Below are 14,191 nucleotides of genomic sequence, written 5' to 3' on the forward strand. Positions count from 1 at the left end.
AAGAATCATCACAATGCAAAACTGAATCTCCAACACTAGTATCCATATGATCTGTGGCGTGTGTGTCAACTAGAATGGTGTCATCATCATCAAATATAATCCATGCAAGCTCAATCCTGTCACACTGAGATAGAGGTTCAGGTTTTTGTGTAAGAATTGGTGGCTGAGGTGTAGTGATTTGTTGCAAGCAAACCAATGAATCAGAGGTGGGCTTCTTATTGTACCACTGAAGTTGGTGGAAAGCTATGCTCTCAATCAGCAGAAAAGCATCATCAAGTGTCTTATTGGTAATAGCTCCACCCGCTGCCATATCAACGTAAGCTCGAGTGTCTGAAGTCAATCCTCTATAGAATATCTTTAGCTCTAACCATCTGTCGAGCCCATGATTAGGACATCTCTTGAATAAGGCTTTGTACCTCTCCCAAGCATCATACAAACTCTCGCCTTCACACTGAACGAAGTTGAAGATCTCATCTCAGATCGTGGACTGCTTGCGTAGTGGGAAATATTTATCCAAGAATGCTTGTGATATCTCATTCCAACTGTATGATCTTGATGGCAAGGATCGGTACCAAGCACAAGCATCATCTCGGAGAGAGAATCTAAACAACATGCACTTGATAACATGTTGAGGAACTCCATGGTACTTTACTGTATCTGAATACTCCATGACTCGGAGAAAGTGCTCATAAGGGTCTTCAATAGGCAATCCTCCAAACTGATGTCATTGAACCAAAGCAATAAGACCAGGCTTTAGGTCAAATTTTTCCACCTCAAAAGACAACCAATGTGGCCCTGTGAAATAGCATTGGCTGCTTGGCATCCAAACATCATGAAGCATCACCATATTTCGACCAAGTGTAACTATCAATTAACCTGTAAATAGTTCAGATTTCCTACGCACACTCATAAACAGTAAATACTAGTCAGAATGTTAGTATCCTAATAAGACGAAGCAACAACAAGGAAAAATATATATATAAGAAAATTTATTACTCTCCATATAAGCAATTTTATTCTCATTCATAATAGTGGGAGTATCATAGGAAACTCGAATACTATAAATTGTTCCCACATTAAAAGAGTAATGTTCAGTAAAAGGATATTCAAAATTATGACAATAATTATCACTAGTTTTTATAACATAAGTATCATCATAATAATCATCATAAGTGGGAGGCATGCAATCATCATAGCAAATTTGATCATTCAAAGTAAGGGGACAAAAAAGATCATCTTCATTAAGCATAGCATCCCCAAGCTTGGGACAAACATTAATTGCAACAAATAAATTCTCAAACATGTCATTATCATCAAACATAGCATCCCCAAGCTTGTGGCTTGGCATATTATAAGCATAATCACTCTCATCATTAATAGTATGAATAGCACCAACGGTATAACAATTGTTATCATCATAACTTTCCAAGTTGGTGCCAAAAAGATTTCCAAGATTATAAGAAGTGTCACTATCTTCCCAATCATAATCATCACAAGAAGCAATGGGCATAACAAAATCATCATCAATAGTGCTCTCGGACATTGGGCCATAAGACATAGAAGCAATATCATCATCAAGTGCGTCATCCTCCACAATTATTTTTGATTCATTTTCACGAGGCACAACAATAATAGGAGCAACACTATTTGGGAGAGATACCTTCTTACCTCTATTCTTTCTTCTTCTTTTCTTCTTCTTCACCACATCATGTGTGGGTTTAATTAATTTTTTCAAGCTTCTTATTGATGAGATTGGTTGAATAGGGAGCTCCTCCTCGTCACCTTCCCGGCAACGACACCAGAAAAGATCTTGATGCCTACCATGCAACTTTATTATTGTAGACACGTGTTGGGCCTCCAAGCGTAGAGTTTTGTAGGACAATAGCAATTTTCTCTCAAGTGGATGACCTAATGTTTATCAATCTGTGAGAGATGTAGGATGAAGATGGTCTCTCTCAAATGACCCTGCAATCAAATACAAGAAATCTCTTGTGTCCCCAACACACCCAATACATTGGCCAATTGTATAGGTGCACTAGTTCAACGAAGAGATGGTCATAAAAGTGTAATACGGACGGTAGAAATCTATATTTATAATCTGAATAAGTAAAAATAGCAAGGTAGAAAATAGTAAATGGGCACAAAAACGGTATTTCAATACTTAAAAACAAGGCCTAGGGTCCGTACTTTCGCTAGTGCAATCTCTCAACAGTGCTAACATAGTTGGATCATATGATTATCCCTCAAAGTGCAATAAAGAATCACTCCCGCGTTCCTATTAGCGGAGAACAAAAGATAGAAATTGTCTGTAGGGTATGAAACCACCTCAAAGCCACTCTTTTTGTTCGATCTATTCGAGAGTTCATACTAAAATAACGCAAAGGTATTTTTTCCGTTCGATCTATCCTAGAGTTCGTACTAGAGTAACACCAAAGCATATTCATATTCATAATACTCAATCCACACAAAGAACTACAAAGAGACCCCAAAGTTTCTATCGGAGAAAAGATAATAAAAACGTGCATCAACCCCTAAGCATAGACTACCCTAATATCACCGCAGGAATCCGCAAGTTGAGTGCCATAATGTATATCAAGTGGATCAATATGATACCCCATTGTCACCTCAAGTATTCATACCACAAGATATACATCATGTGTTCTCAAATCTGAACATTCAATCCGACATGACAAAACTTCAAAGGGTAAAGATTCAATTCATCACAAAAAGGGTATAGAGGAGAGAAACATGATATGATCCAACTATATTAACAAAGCCCATGATATAGATGACGAGAGAGAGAGAGATTAATCACATAGCTACTGGTACAAACCCTCATCCCCGAGGGTGGACTACACCCTCCTCATTGTGGTGGCCGCCGGGATGATGAAGATGGTCGCCGGAGATGATCCCCCCCCCCCTCCGGTATGGTACCGGAATGAGTCTAGATTGGTTTTCGGTGGCTACGGAGCCTTGCGGCGGCAGAACTTCTGATCTAGGGTAACCCCGAGGGGTTTCAGAATATTTGGGAATTTATAGTGCAAAGAAGGGGTACGGGAGGCCACCGAGGTGGGCACAACCCACCTGGGCGCACTAGGGGGCCCTAGCGCGCCCTAGTGGGTTGTGCCCCCCTCGGGGCACCCCCAGGTGCTGCTTTGGCCCATCGGGAGTCTTCTGGCCCATAAAAATCCACAAAAAGTTTCGCGGTCTTTGGACTCCGTTTGATATTGATTTTCTGCGATGTAAAAAACAAGCAAAAAATAGCAATTGGCACTGGGCACTGGGTCAATATGTTAGTCCCCAAAAATGGTATAAAGTTGTTATAAAATGATTGTAAAACACCAAGAATGATAAAATAACAGCATGAATACTTCATAAATTATAGATACATTGGAGACGTATCATGCCCCCCTCGGGGCACCCCCCAGGTGCTGCTTTGGCCCGTCGGGAGTCTTTCGGTCCATAAAAAATCCACAAAAAGTTTTGTGGTGTTTGGACTCTGTTTAATATTGATTTTTTGTGATGTAATAAACAAGAAAAAAATAGCAAAGGGCACTGGGCACTGGGTCAATAGGCTAGTCCCAAAAAATGATATAAAGTTGCTATAAAATGATTGTGAAACATCCAAGAATGATAATATATTGGCAAGAATATTCATAAATTATAGATGCGTCGGAGACCTATCAGCATCCCCAAGCTTAATTCCTACTCGTCCTCGAGTAGGTAAATGACAAAAGAAATAATTTATGAAGTGTGAATGCTAGCAAAGTGCACAAGTTTGATCAATGATAATTTCAATCACTTTTTCCTAGCATCATAACAACACTTATTTCTTATAAAACTTCTCATGTTATAGTAGCAACCAATTCACATGTTAAGGTTCAAATAATGAATTCTCTTGGAACCCAACAACCTATGTTCTCAGTCACCAAACAATTGCAATTCAACGTATTCAATAGAGTTTAAGTAAGAGATCCACATACTCAACCATCATATAGTCTTCTATGATTGCTAACACTCACCTTGTACACATGAGCAAAATGTTTCAACCGGACACATAGAAAGATAGGGGCTTACAATTTCGCCTCCCAACGTATTCACCTCAAGGGTGATGTCAACAATAATAACACATGCTACCCATATCCATCTGGATATATGTGCCTAGATCTTTCCTCACCACATGATGCTTGCCAAAAGAGAAAAATAAAAAGGAATAGGGAGAAGAACTTTGACACTTTGCATAAAAGTAAATACATAAAAGTAAAAGATAGGCCCTTTGCAGAGGGAAGCATAGGTTGCCATGCACTTATTTGTTTGTATGCTCAACCCCTTAGTGCAAAAGAACGTCACATTATATTGCCCCTTACGATAGCAACCTTTATTATGCAGTCTGTCGCTTTTATTGCTTTACCATCACAAGTTCGTACAACGCTCAATTTCCTCTTACACTAAATGATCTTACACTTTTAGAAGCAATTTTTATTGCCTTATTGCACCGATGACAACTTACTTGAAGGATCTTGCTCAATCCTTACGTAGGTATGGTGGACTCTTGAAAATAAGATTTGGGTTTAAGGGTTTTTGGATGCACAAGTAGTATCTCTACTTGGTGCGGAATTTTTGGCTAGCAAAGATGGGGGGCAAGCACCACATGTTGAAGGATCTATGACAATATAACATCTATGTGAATATGAACAAACATAAACCATTACGTTGTCTTCCTTGTCCAACGTCAAATTTTTTTGCATATAATATTTTGATGGGGGCTCACAATCACAAAAGATTTACATGATAGTGTATTTGCATGTGAAAGTTCTCTTCCTTATACTAATTATTCGTGAATTGCTTGTAAGACCAGTATTGTGATTGTCAAGCCTTAAAAGATTTCACTTTCTAAACCCAATGTGAAGCTACCACTAGGCATGATATGATTTCAACTTCATGACATTCAATTTATTCAACAATTTACTCATAGGATATAAGTGAAGCACAAGAGTAAATGACATAGAAAAGAGCTTCATTGACGGGATGTGAATGCCACTTACTTAGCCTTCCTGGCAACTATTTGAGGACTCTATTTTATTTAAAAACTTTCAGATCTAAGTACTTTATGAAAACAGCAATCAAAACAAAATAAAATAACAATCCAAGGATAGCACACATCATGTAAAGAAGCAAAAACTTAGGATCAACCGATAGTAACCAATAATTGTTGAAGAAGAAAGGTGAGATGCCTACCGGGGCATCCCCAAGATTAGATGCTTGAGACTTCTTGAAATATTATCTTGGGATGCCTTGGGCATACCCAAGCTTGAGCTTTTGTGTCTCCTTAATTCCTCTCATATCACGATTTTCCTAAATCTCAAAAGCTTTATCCACACAAAACTCAACAAGAACTCGTGAGATAAGTTAGTATAAACCAACGCAAAAACCTTATCATTCTCTACTGTAGCAAATCACTAAAATTATTGTTAAACATTGCATACTAAATGCCTCTGCATATTTAATACTCCTATCCGCAAATAGAATCATTAAACAAGCAAACATATGCAAACAATGCAACCATAATAACAATCTGCCAAAACAGTACAATATGTAAAGAATGCAAGAGTATCAATACTTATTCAACTCCAAACATCATGAAAATTTACCACACTGTAGAAAATGTATCATATCACATTTTGTAAAAAGTTACAACATTTTATCACATTCTGACTTTTCTAGGGAATTTTTGCAACAGCGGTAAACTTTCTGTTTTCAAACAGCAACATGTATACTTGCAAAATAAGCATAGTTAAGGCTATCATTGGCACTTTTATTGATATAAAAGATGCAAAAGATTATTCTAAATAACAGCAAGCAAATACTAACAAAATAAATTGATGCTCCAAGCAAAATAGATATCATGTGATGAATGAAAACATAGCTCTAAGTAAGGTTACCGATATTGTTGGAGACGAAAGAGGGGATGCCTTCCGGGGCATCCCCAAGCTTAGTTGCTTGGATATTCCTTGGATATTAACTTGGGGTGCCTTGGGCATCCCCAAGCTTAGGGTCTTGTCACTCCTTATTCTCCTCATACCGACATCTCACCCAAAACTTGAAAACTTCAATCACACAAAACTTAACGGAACTTTGTGAGATAGGTTAGCATGATAAAGAGCAAACCATTCCACTTTTGGTACTGTCAAAGACAAGATTCATAATTGTTCTCACACAACTCCTAGTGTAGCATATCATTTCTACAATTTACATTGAGCAATATAAGCCATAGAAACAAAAAAAACAAGCAAACCATGCATTGAAAACATAATCTGTCAAAAACAGAATAGTCTGAAGTAATCTGTACTCAAACCATATTTCTACTACTCCGAAAATTCTGAAAAATTAGGACAACCTGGATAATTTGTCTATTAGTCTTCTACAAAAATAATCAGCATGTTATCATGCTTCTGTTAAAAATGAGAATTAGTTTCGTCAGTGCAAAAGTTTCTGTTTTTCAGCAAGATCAAATCAACTATCACCCAACATGATCGCAAAGGCTTTACTTGGCACTTTATTGAAACAAAAGCAATACAACATGATCAATACAGTAGCATAATCATGTGAACACACAAAAACAGTAGGGGTAAATGTTGGGTTGTCTCCCAACAAGCGCTTTTCTTTAATGCCTTTTAGCTAGGCATGATGATTTCAATGATGCTCGCATAAAAGATATGAATTTAAACATAAAGAGAGCACCTTGAAGCATATGAATAGCACATTTAAGTCTAACCCACTTCCTATGCATAGGGATTTTGTGAGCAGACAACTTATGGGAACAAGGATCAACTAGCATAGGAAGGCAAAACAAGCATAACTTCAAAATTTTCAACACATAGAGAGGAAACTTGATATTATTGCAATTCCTACAAGCATAAGTTCCTCCCTCATAATAATTTTCAGTAGCATCGTGAAGAAATTCAACAATATAGCTATCGCATAAAGTATTCTTTTCATGACACAAAAGCATAGAAAACTTATTACTCTCCACATAAGCAAATTTCTTCTCATCAATAGTAGTGGGAGCAAACTCAAAAAAAATAACTATCATGAGAGTGAAAATTAAAATCATGATGACAAGTTTCATGGTTATCATTATTCTTTACAGCATACATGTCATCACCATAATCATCATAGATAGCAACTTTGTTATCATAGTCAATTGAAGCCTCATCCAAAATGGTGGATTCATCACTAAATAAAGTCATGACCTCTCCAAATCCACTTTCATCATTATAATCATCATAAATAGGAGTCATGCAATTATTATAACAAATTTGCACATCAAATCTTGGGGGACTAAAAATATCATCTTCATCAAACATAGCCTCCCCAAGCTTATGGCTTTGCATATCATTAGCATCATGGATATTCAAAGAATTCATACTAACAACATTGCAATCATGCTCATCATTCAAATATTTTGTTCCAAACATTTTATTGACTTCTTCTTCTAACAATTGAGCATAATTTTCCAATCCATCATTTTCAAGAAAGATATTATAAATATGATCAATAATATGATGCAACATCAATTCCATTTTTTATGTAGTTTTCTTTTATAAACCAAGCTAGTGATAAAACAAGAAAATAAAATATTCAATTGCAAGATCTAAAGATATAACTTCAAGCACTCACCTCCCCATCAACGGTGCCAGAAAAGAGCTTGATGTCTACTACGCAACTTTATTCTTGTAGACACATGTTGGGCTTGCAAGCGTAGAGTTTTGTAGGACAGTAGCAATTTTCCCTCAAGTGGATAACCTAAGGTTTATCAATCCATGAGAGGTGTAGGATGAAGATGAAGGAAATATGCCCTAGAGGCAATAATAAAGTTATTATTTAATTTCCTTATATCATGATAAATGTTTATTATTCATGCTAGAATTGTATTAACCGAAAACTTGATACATGTGTGAATACATAGACAAAACAAAGTGTCCCTAGTATGCCTCTACTAGACTAGCTCGTTAATCAAAGATGGTTAAGTTTCTTGACCATAGACATGTGTTGTCATTTGATGAACGGGATCACATCATTAGAGAATGATGTGATGGACAAGATCCATCCATTAGCTTAGCGTTATGATCGTTGAGTTTTATTGCTATTGCTTTCTTCATAACTTATACATGTTCCCTCTGACTATGAGATTATGCAACTCCCGAATACTGGAGGAACACCTTGTGTGCTATCAAACATCACAATGTAACTGGGTGATTATAAAGATGCTCTACAGGTGTCTGCGATGGTGTTTGTTGAGTTGTCATAGATCGAGATTAGAATTTGTCACTCCGTGTATCAGAGAGGTATCTCTGGGCCCTCTCGGCAATGCACATCACTATGAGCCTTGCAAGAAATGTGACTAATGAGTTAGTCACGGGATGATTCATTACAGAACGTGTAAAGAGACTTTCCGGTAACGAGATTGAACTAGGTATGATGATACCAACGATCGAATCTCGGGAAAGTAACATAACGATGACAAAGGGAACAACGTATGTTGTTATGCGGTTTGACCGATAAAGATCTTCGTAGAATATGTAGGAACCAATATGGGCATCCAGGTTCCGCTATTGGTTATTGACCAAAGAAGTGTCTTGGTCATGTCTACATAGTTCTCCAACCCGTAGGGTCCGCATGCTTAACGTTCGTTGACGATATAGTATTATATGAGTTATGTATGTTGGTGGCCGAATGTTGTTAGGACTCCCGGATGAGATCACGGACATGACGAGGAGCTCCGGAATGGTCCAGAGGTAAAGATTGATATATAGGATGATATGGTTCGGCCAAGGGGTGAAGCCCACAGGGTTTTAGGTTGGTGCAAAAGGAGTTTTGCGGAGGCCAGGCGGCCAAACGCCGGAGACCCTGGCGTCTGGCCCTCGGCCAGAGGCCGAGGCCCATGGCGTCTGGGCCAGACGCCAAGGACCATGGCATCTGGTCCTGGAAGTCCGAGAAGGACTCTTCCTTGCGGGCAAAACCGACTTTGAGGAGGCTTTTACTCCAAGTTTCGACCCCAGGGCTCAACATATAAATAGAGGGCCAGGCCTAGCACCTGGAACACATCAAGAATCACCAAGCCGTGTGCCGGCAACCCCGTCCCCTCTAGTTTATCCTCTGTCATAGTTTCTGTTGTGCTTGGCGAAGCCCTGCAGAGATTGTTCTTCACCAACACCGTCACCATGCCGTCGTGTTGCCGGAACTCATCTACTACTTCGCCCGTCTTGCTGGATCAAGAAGGCGAGGACGTCATCGAGCTGAAACGTGTGCTGAATGCGGAGGTGTCGTACATTTGGTACTTGATCGGGACGAATCGTGAAGGTGTACGACTACATCAACCGCGTTAATAAACGCTCCTGCTTAATGGTCTACGAGGGTACGTAGACACACTCTCCCCCTCTCGTTGCTATGCATCTCCTAGATAGATCTTGCGTGAGCGTAGGATTTTTTTTTTGAAATTGCATGCTACGTTATCCAACAGAAGATGGTCTCTCTCAAATGACCCTGCAACCAGATACAAGAAATCTCTTGTGTCCCCAATGCACCCAATACAATGGCAAATTGTATAGGTGCACTAGTTTGGCGAAGAGATGGTGATAAAAGTGTAATATGGATGGTAGAAATATATTTTTATAATCTGAATAAATAAAAATAGCAAGGTATGAAATAGTAAACAGGCACAAAAACGATATTGCAATGCTTAAAAATGAGGCCTAGGATCCATACTTTCGCTAGTGCAATCTCTCAAAAGTGCTAACATAGTTGGATCATATGATTATCCCTCAAAGTGCAATAAAGAATCACTCCCGAGTTCCTATTAGCGGAGAAAAAAGATAGAAATTGTTTGTAGGGTATGAAACCACCTCAAAGCTATTCTTTCCGTTCGATCTATTCAAGAGTTTGTACTAAAATAACACAAAGCTATTCTTTCCGTTCGATCTATCCTAGAGTTCGTACTAAAATAACACCAAAGCAAATTCATATTCATAATACTCGGTCCAACACAAAGAACTACAAGGAGACCCTAAAGTTTCTATCGGAGAAAAAATAATAAAAATGTGCATCAACCCCTATGCATAAATTATCCCAATGTCACCTCGGGAATCCATGAGTTGAGTGCCATAACACACATGAAGTGAATCAATATGATATCCCATTGTCACCTCAAGTATTCATACCGCAAGACATACATCATGTGTTCTCATATCTGAACATTCAATCCGACAAGACAAAACTTCAAAGGGTAAAGATTCAATTCATCACAACAAGAGTATAGAGGGGAGAAACATCATATGATCCGACTATATTAACAAAGCCCATGATATAGATCATGAGAGAGAAAGATTAAACACATAGCTACGGGTACAAACCCTCAGCCCCGAGGGTGGACTACTCCCTCCTTGTCATGGTGGCCGCTGGGATGATGAAGATGGCCACCGGAGATGATTCCCCCTCCGGCAGGGTGCCGAAACAGGTCTAGATTGGTTTTCGGTGGCTACGGAGCCCTGCGGCGGTGGAACTTCTGATCTAGGTTAACCCCGAGGGGTTTCGAAATATTTGGGAATTTATAGTGCAAAGAAGGGGTACGGGAGGCACCGAAGTGGGCACAACCCACCTGGGGACACCCCCAGGTGCTGCTTTGGCCCATCATGAGTCTTTCGGTCCATAAAAAATCCACAAAAAGTTTTGCGGTGTTTGGACTCTGTTTAATATTGATTTTCTGTGATGTAAAAAAGAAGCAAACAATAGCAACTGGCACTGGGCACTGGGTTAATAGATTAGTCCCAAAAATGATATAAAGTTGCTACAAAATGATTGTAAAACATCCAAGAATGATAATATATTGGCATGGATACTTCATAAATTATAGATACGTTGGAGACATATCAGTGTCTAGATTGGATCTGGTGGTTCTAGACTCTGTGGCGGCTGGATGAATATTTCATCGACTCCCCTAGGGTTTCTGGAATATTGGGGTATTTGTAGAGCAAATAGGCGGTTCGGGGGGCACCCGAGGTGGGCACAACCCACCAGGGCATGCCTGGGCCTCCCGACGCGCCCTGGTGGGTCGTGCTCCCCTCGGGGCACCCCCAGGCGCATCCAGGGCCCGTTGTGTTCCTTCTGGCCCATAAAAAATCTCTGTAAAGTTCCGTGTCATTTGGACTCCGTTTGATATTGATTTTATGCGATGTAAAAAACATGGAAAAAATAACAACTGGCACTTGGCACTATGTCAATAGGTTAGCATCAAAAAATGATACGAAATGACTATAAAATGATTATAAAACATCAAAGATTGATAATACAACAGCATGGAACAATAAAAAATTATAGATACGTTGGAGACGTATCAAACGTCCCCCAACAGGGCAAGTGAAAGGAGTCGATCTGAGGACAACCGACAATCGATGGCGAGGGGCAGAGTTGTAGAGTGTTGAATGAGATGGAAGATTTAATGTGAGGGGGAGAGGGAGTGGTTAAGACACCCCCACCTCCCACCTGACGTGGACTAACCTCCTCCTATGATGGCGAAGGAGTTTATGTGGAGGATATGAGGCTTTCAAATTTATGAGAGTCTGAACCTCTGCCACATAGGACTCTGACACCCCCGGTCCACCCAAAATCACACCCCGGGGCCCGCATCTCTGTCCCTTACCCCTTGGTCTCCTTTGTTATACATCTGCATTCTCCATGTCCGTCGCCGCAGCTATACCACCCTGGCCACCCGCCAAGCCCTTGCCGGATGAGGGAGTCCTGGATTAGGGGGTCTCCGGACAGCCGGACTGTTGGACTATGAAGATACAAGATTGAAGACTTTGTCCCGTGTCCGGATGGGACTCTACTTGGCGTGGAAGGCAAGCTAGGCAATACGGATATGTATATCTCCTCCTTTGTAATAGGCCTTGTGTAACCCTAGCCCCCTCCGATGTCTATATAAACCGGAGGGTTTTAGTCCGTAGGACAACATACAATCATACCATAGGTAGCTTCTAGGGTTTAGCCTCTTTGATCTTGTGGTTAGATCAACTCTTGTAATACTCATATCATCAAGAACAATCAAGCAGGACGTAGGGTATTACCTCCATCAAGAGGGCCCGAACCTAGGTAAACATCGTGTCCCCTGCCTCCGGTTACCATCCGCCTTAGACGCACAGTTCGGGACCCCCTACCCGAGATCCGCCGGTTTTGACACCGACATTGGTGCTTTCATTGAGAGTTCCACTGTGTCGTCACCATAAGGCTTGATGTCTCCTTCGATCATCGCTAGCGATGCGGTCCAGGGCGAGGTCTTCCTCCCCGGACAGATCTTCATATTCAGCGGCTTCGCACTGCGGGCCAATTTGCTTGGCCATCTGGAGCAGATCGAAAGCTACGCCCCTGGCCATCAGGTCAGATTTGGAAACTTAAACTACATGACCGACATCCGCGAAGACTTGATCTTCGATGGATTCGAGCCAATGTCGGACGCGCCGCACAGTTGCGACGAGCATGACGTAACTCTGTCGTCGGACAGTGTTCAGGAGATCGCATCCACAACTACTCCGGCCATTAATCCGGAGAAAATCGCGCCATTCGAGAGCGGAGGGATAGACCCCTCCATGGAGGCCACACTCTCAGTGGCGATAGAGCCAGATACTGACTTCACCCCTTTCGAGAGCCGCGTCGCCGAACCACTGGATTTACCTCCGGCCACGGACTATGAGCCGCCTACATCCGTGACCGTCGAATCCGACGGGGCACCGATCATGGAGTTCACCTCCGCGTATATCTTTTAGCACTCACCTTTCGGGGATGTGCTAAATTCATTAAGGTCTCTCTCCCTGTCAGGAGAACCTTGGCCGAACTATGTCCGGCTAGAATGGGATGCGGACGACGAAGAAATTCGCTGCCCACCCACCACCCACTTAGTAGCCACTGTCGATGACTTAACCGACATGCTCGAGTTCGACTCCGAAGACATCGACGGTATGGACGATGATGCAGGAGACAAGCAGGAACCACCGCCCACAGGGCGCTGGACCGACACTTCATTACATGACATATACATGGTGGATACACCACAGATGGCAAAGAGACAGCGGAGGATGCCCCCTCCAAGCAACCCAAGCGCCAACGTCAGCGGCATTGCTCTAAGTCCCGCCATAGCAAAAACAGCGATAACAACGCAAGAGGAAATAACAGTCCAGTCGACTCTAGAAGAAGCGATGACTGCACCACCCCGATGGCAGAGCACGATCAAGATGCGAACTGCAAACATAGTACGGATCCGATGTCCGAGCACGACGATGCCAAGGATAAGCCTCATCAAACCCCGTCTGGGGAAGAAAACAATCCAGACGAAGATGCACACATCATCCCGGAAACGCACTTGGAGCAAGAGAACCTCCACAGAAGGCTTATTGCCACAGCGAGGAGCCTGAAGAAACAGAAGCAAAGGCTCAAGGTCGCACAAGATACGCTCAATGGCAGGTGGAACAAAGTAACAAAGTATGGTGGAAGTTACCATAAAAATAGCTATCCCAAGCGCAAGCTATTACCAGAATTCGACGATGAGGCCTTAGAGCCCATACAGCCGAAGAATGATACGACCAACCGGCCAGATCCACCACCTTGTGAACGCGATAGAGAGGCTAACAACGTCGCGCATAAGTCAACACACGATCTACGTGAGAACTTGCGTCAAAAATCCGGCGCGACCAGATCCATCTCTGGATCTAGGAAGCACGCTATGGTACAAAACCAACACCAAATACCATCTGAACACCATGGCACATCCCAATACAGGGGTGCCGCACACCCCTTATGTTTCACTGATGAGGTGCTGGATCACGAATTCCCAGAGGGATTCAAACCGGTGAACATAGAGGCGTACGATGGGACCACAGATCCTAGAGTCTGGATAGAGGACTTTATCCTCCATATTCATATGGCTCGTGGAGATGATCTCCATGCCATTAAATACTTGCCCCTCAAGCTTAAAGGGCCAGCTCGGCACTGGCTGAAAAGCCTCCCCGAAAACTCAATTGGAAGTTGGGAGGAGCTCGAGGACGCTTTTCGGGCCAATTTTCAAGGGACTTATGTCCGACCTCCGGATGCAGATGATTTAAGTCATATAATCCAACAATCCGGAGAGTCCGCCCGAAAGCTT

The 14,191-nt window shown here is 41.6% G+C and overlaps 1 non-coding gene across 1 annotated transcript; it reads left to right on the forward strand.

Annotated features, from left to right (window-relative positions):
* The first annotated feature begins 377 nt into the window (after nucleotides 1–377).
* On the forward strand, nucleotides 378–484 carry LOC123155115 (small nucleolar RNA R71). The gene has a single exon (XR_006477232.1). It is a non-coding gene; the product is annotated as a small nucleolar RNA R71 (small nucleolar RNA).
* The last annotated feature ends 13,707 nt before the right edge of the window (nucleotides 485–14,191 follow it).

The sequence above is a fragment of the Triticum aestivum genome, chromosome 7A (genome assembly GCF_018294505.1).
Source record: "Triticum aestivum cultivar Chinese Spring chromosome 7A, IWGSC CS RefSeq v2.1, whole genome shotgun sequence".
NCBI lineage: Eukaryota > Viridiplantae > Streptophyta > Magnoliopsida > Poales > Poaceae > Triticum > Triticum aestivum.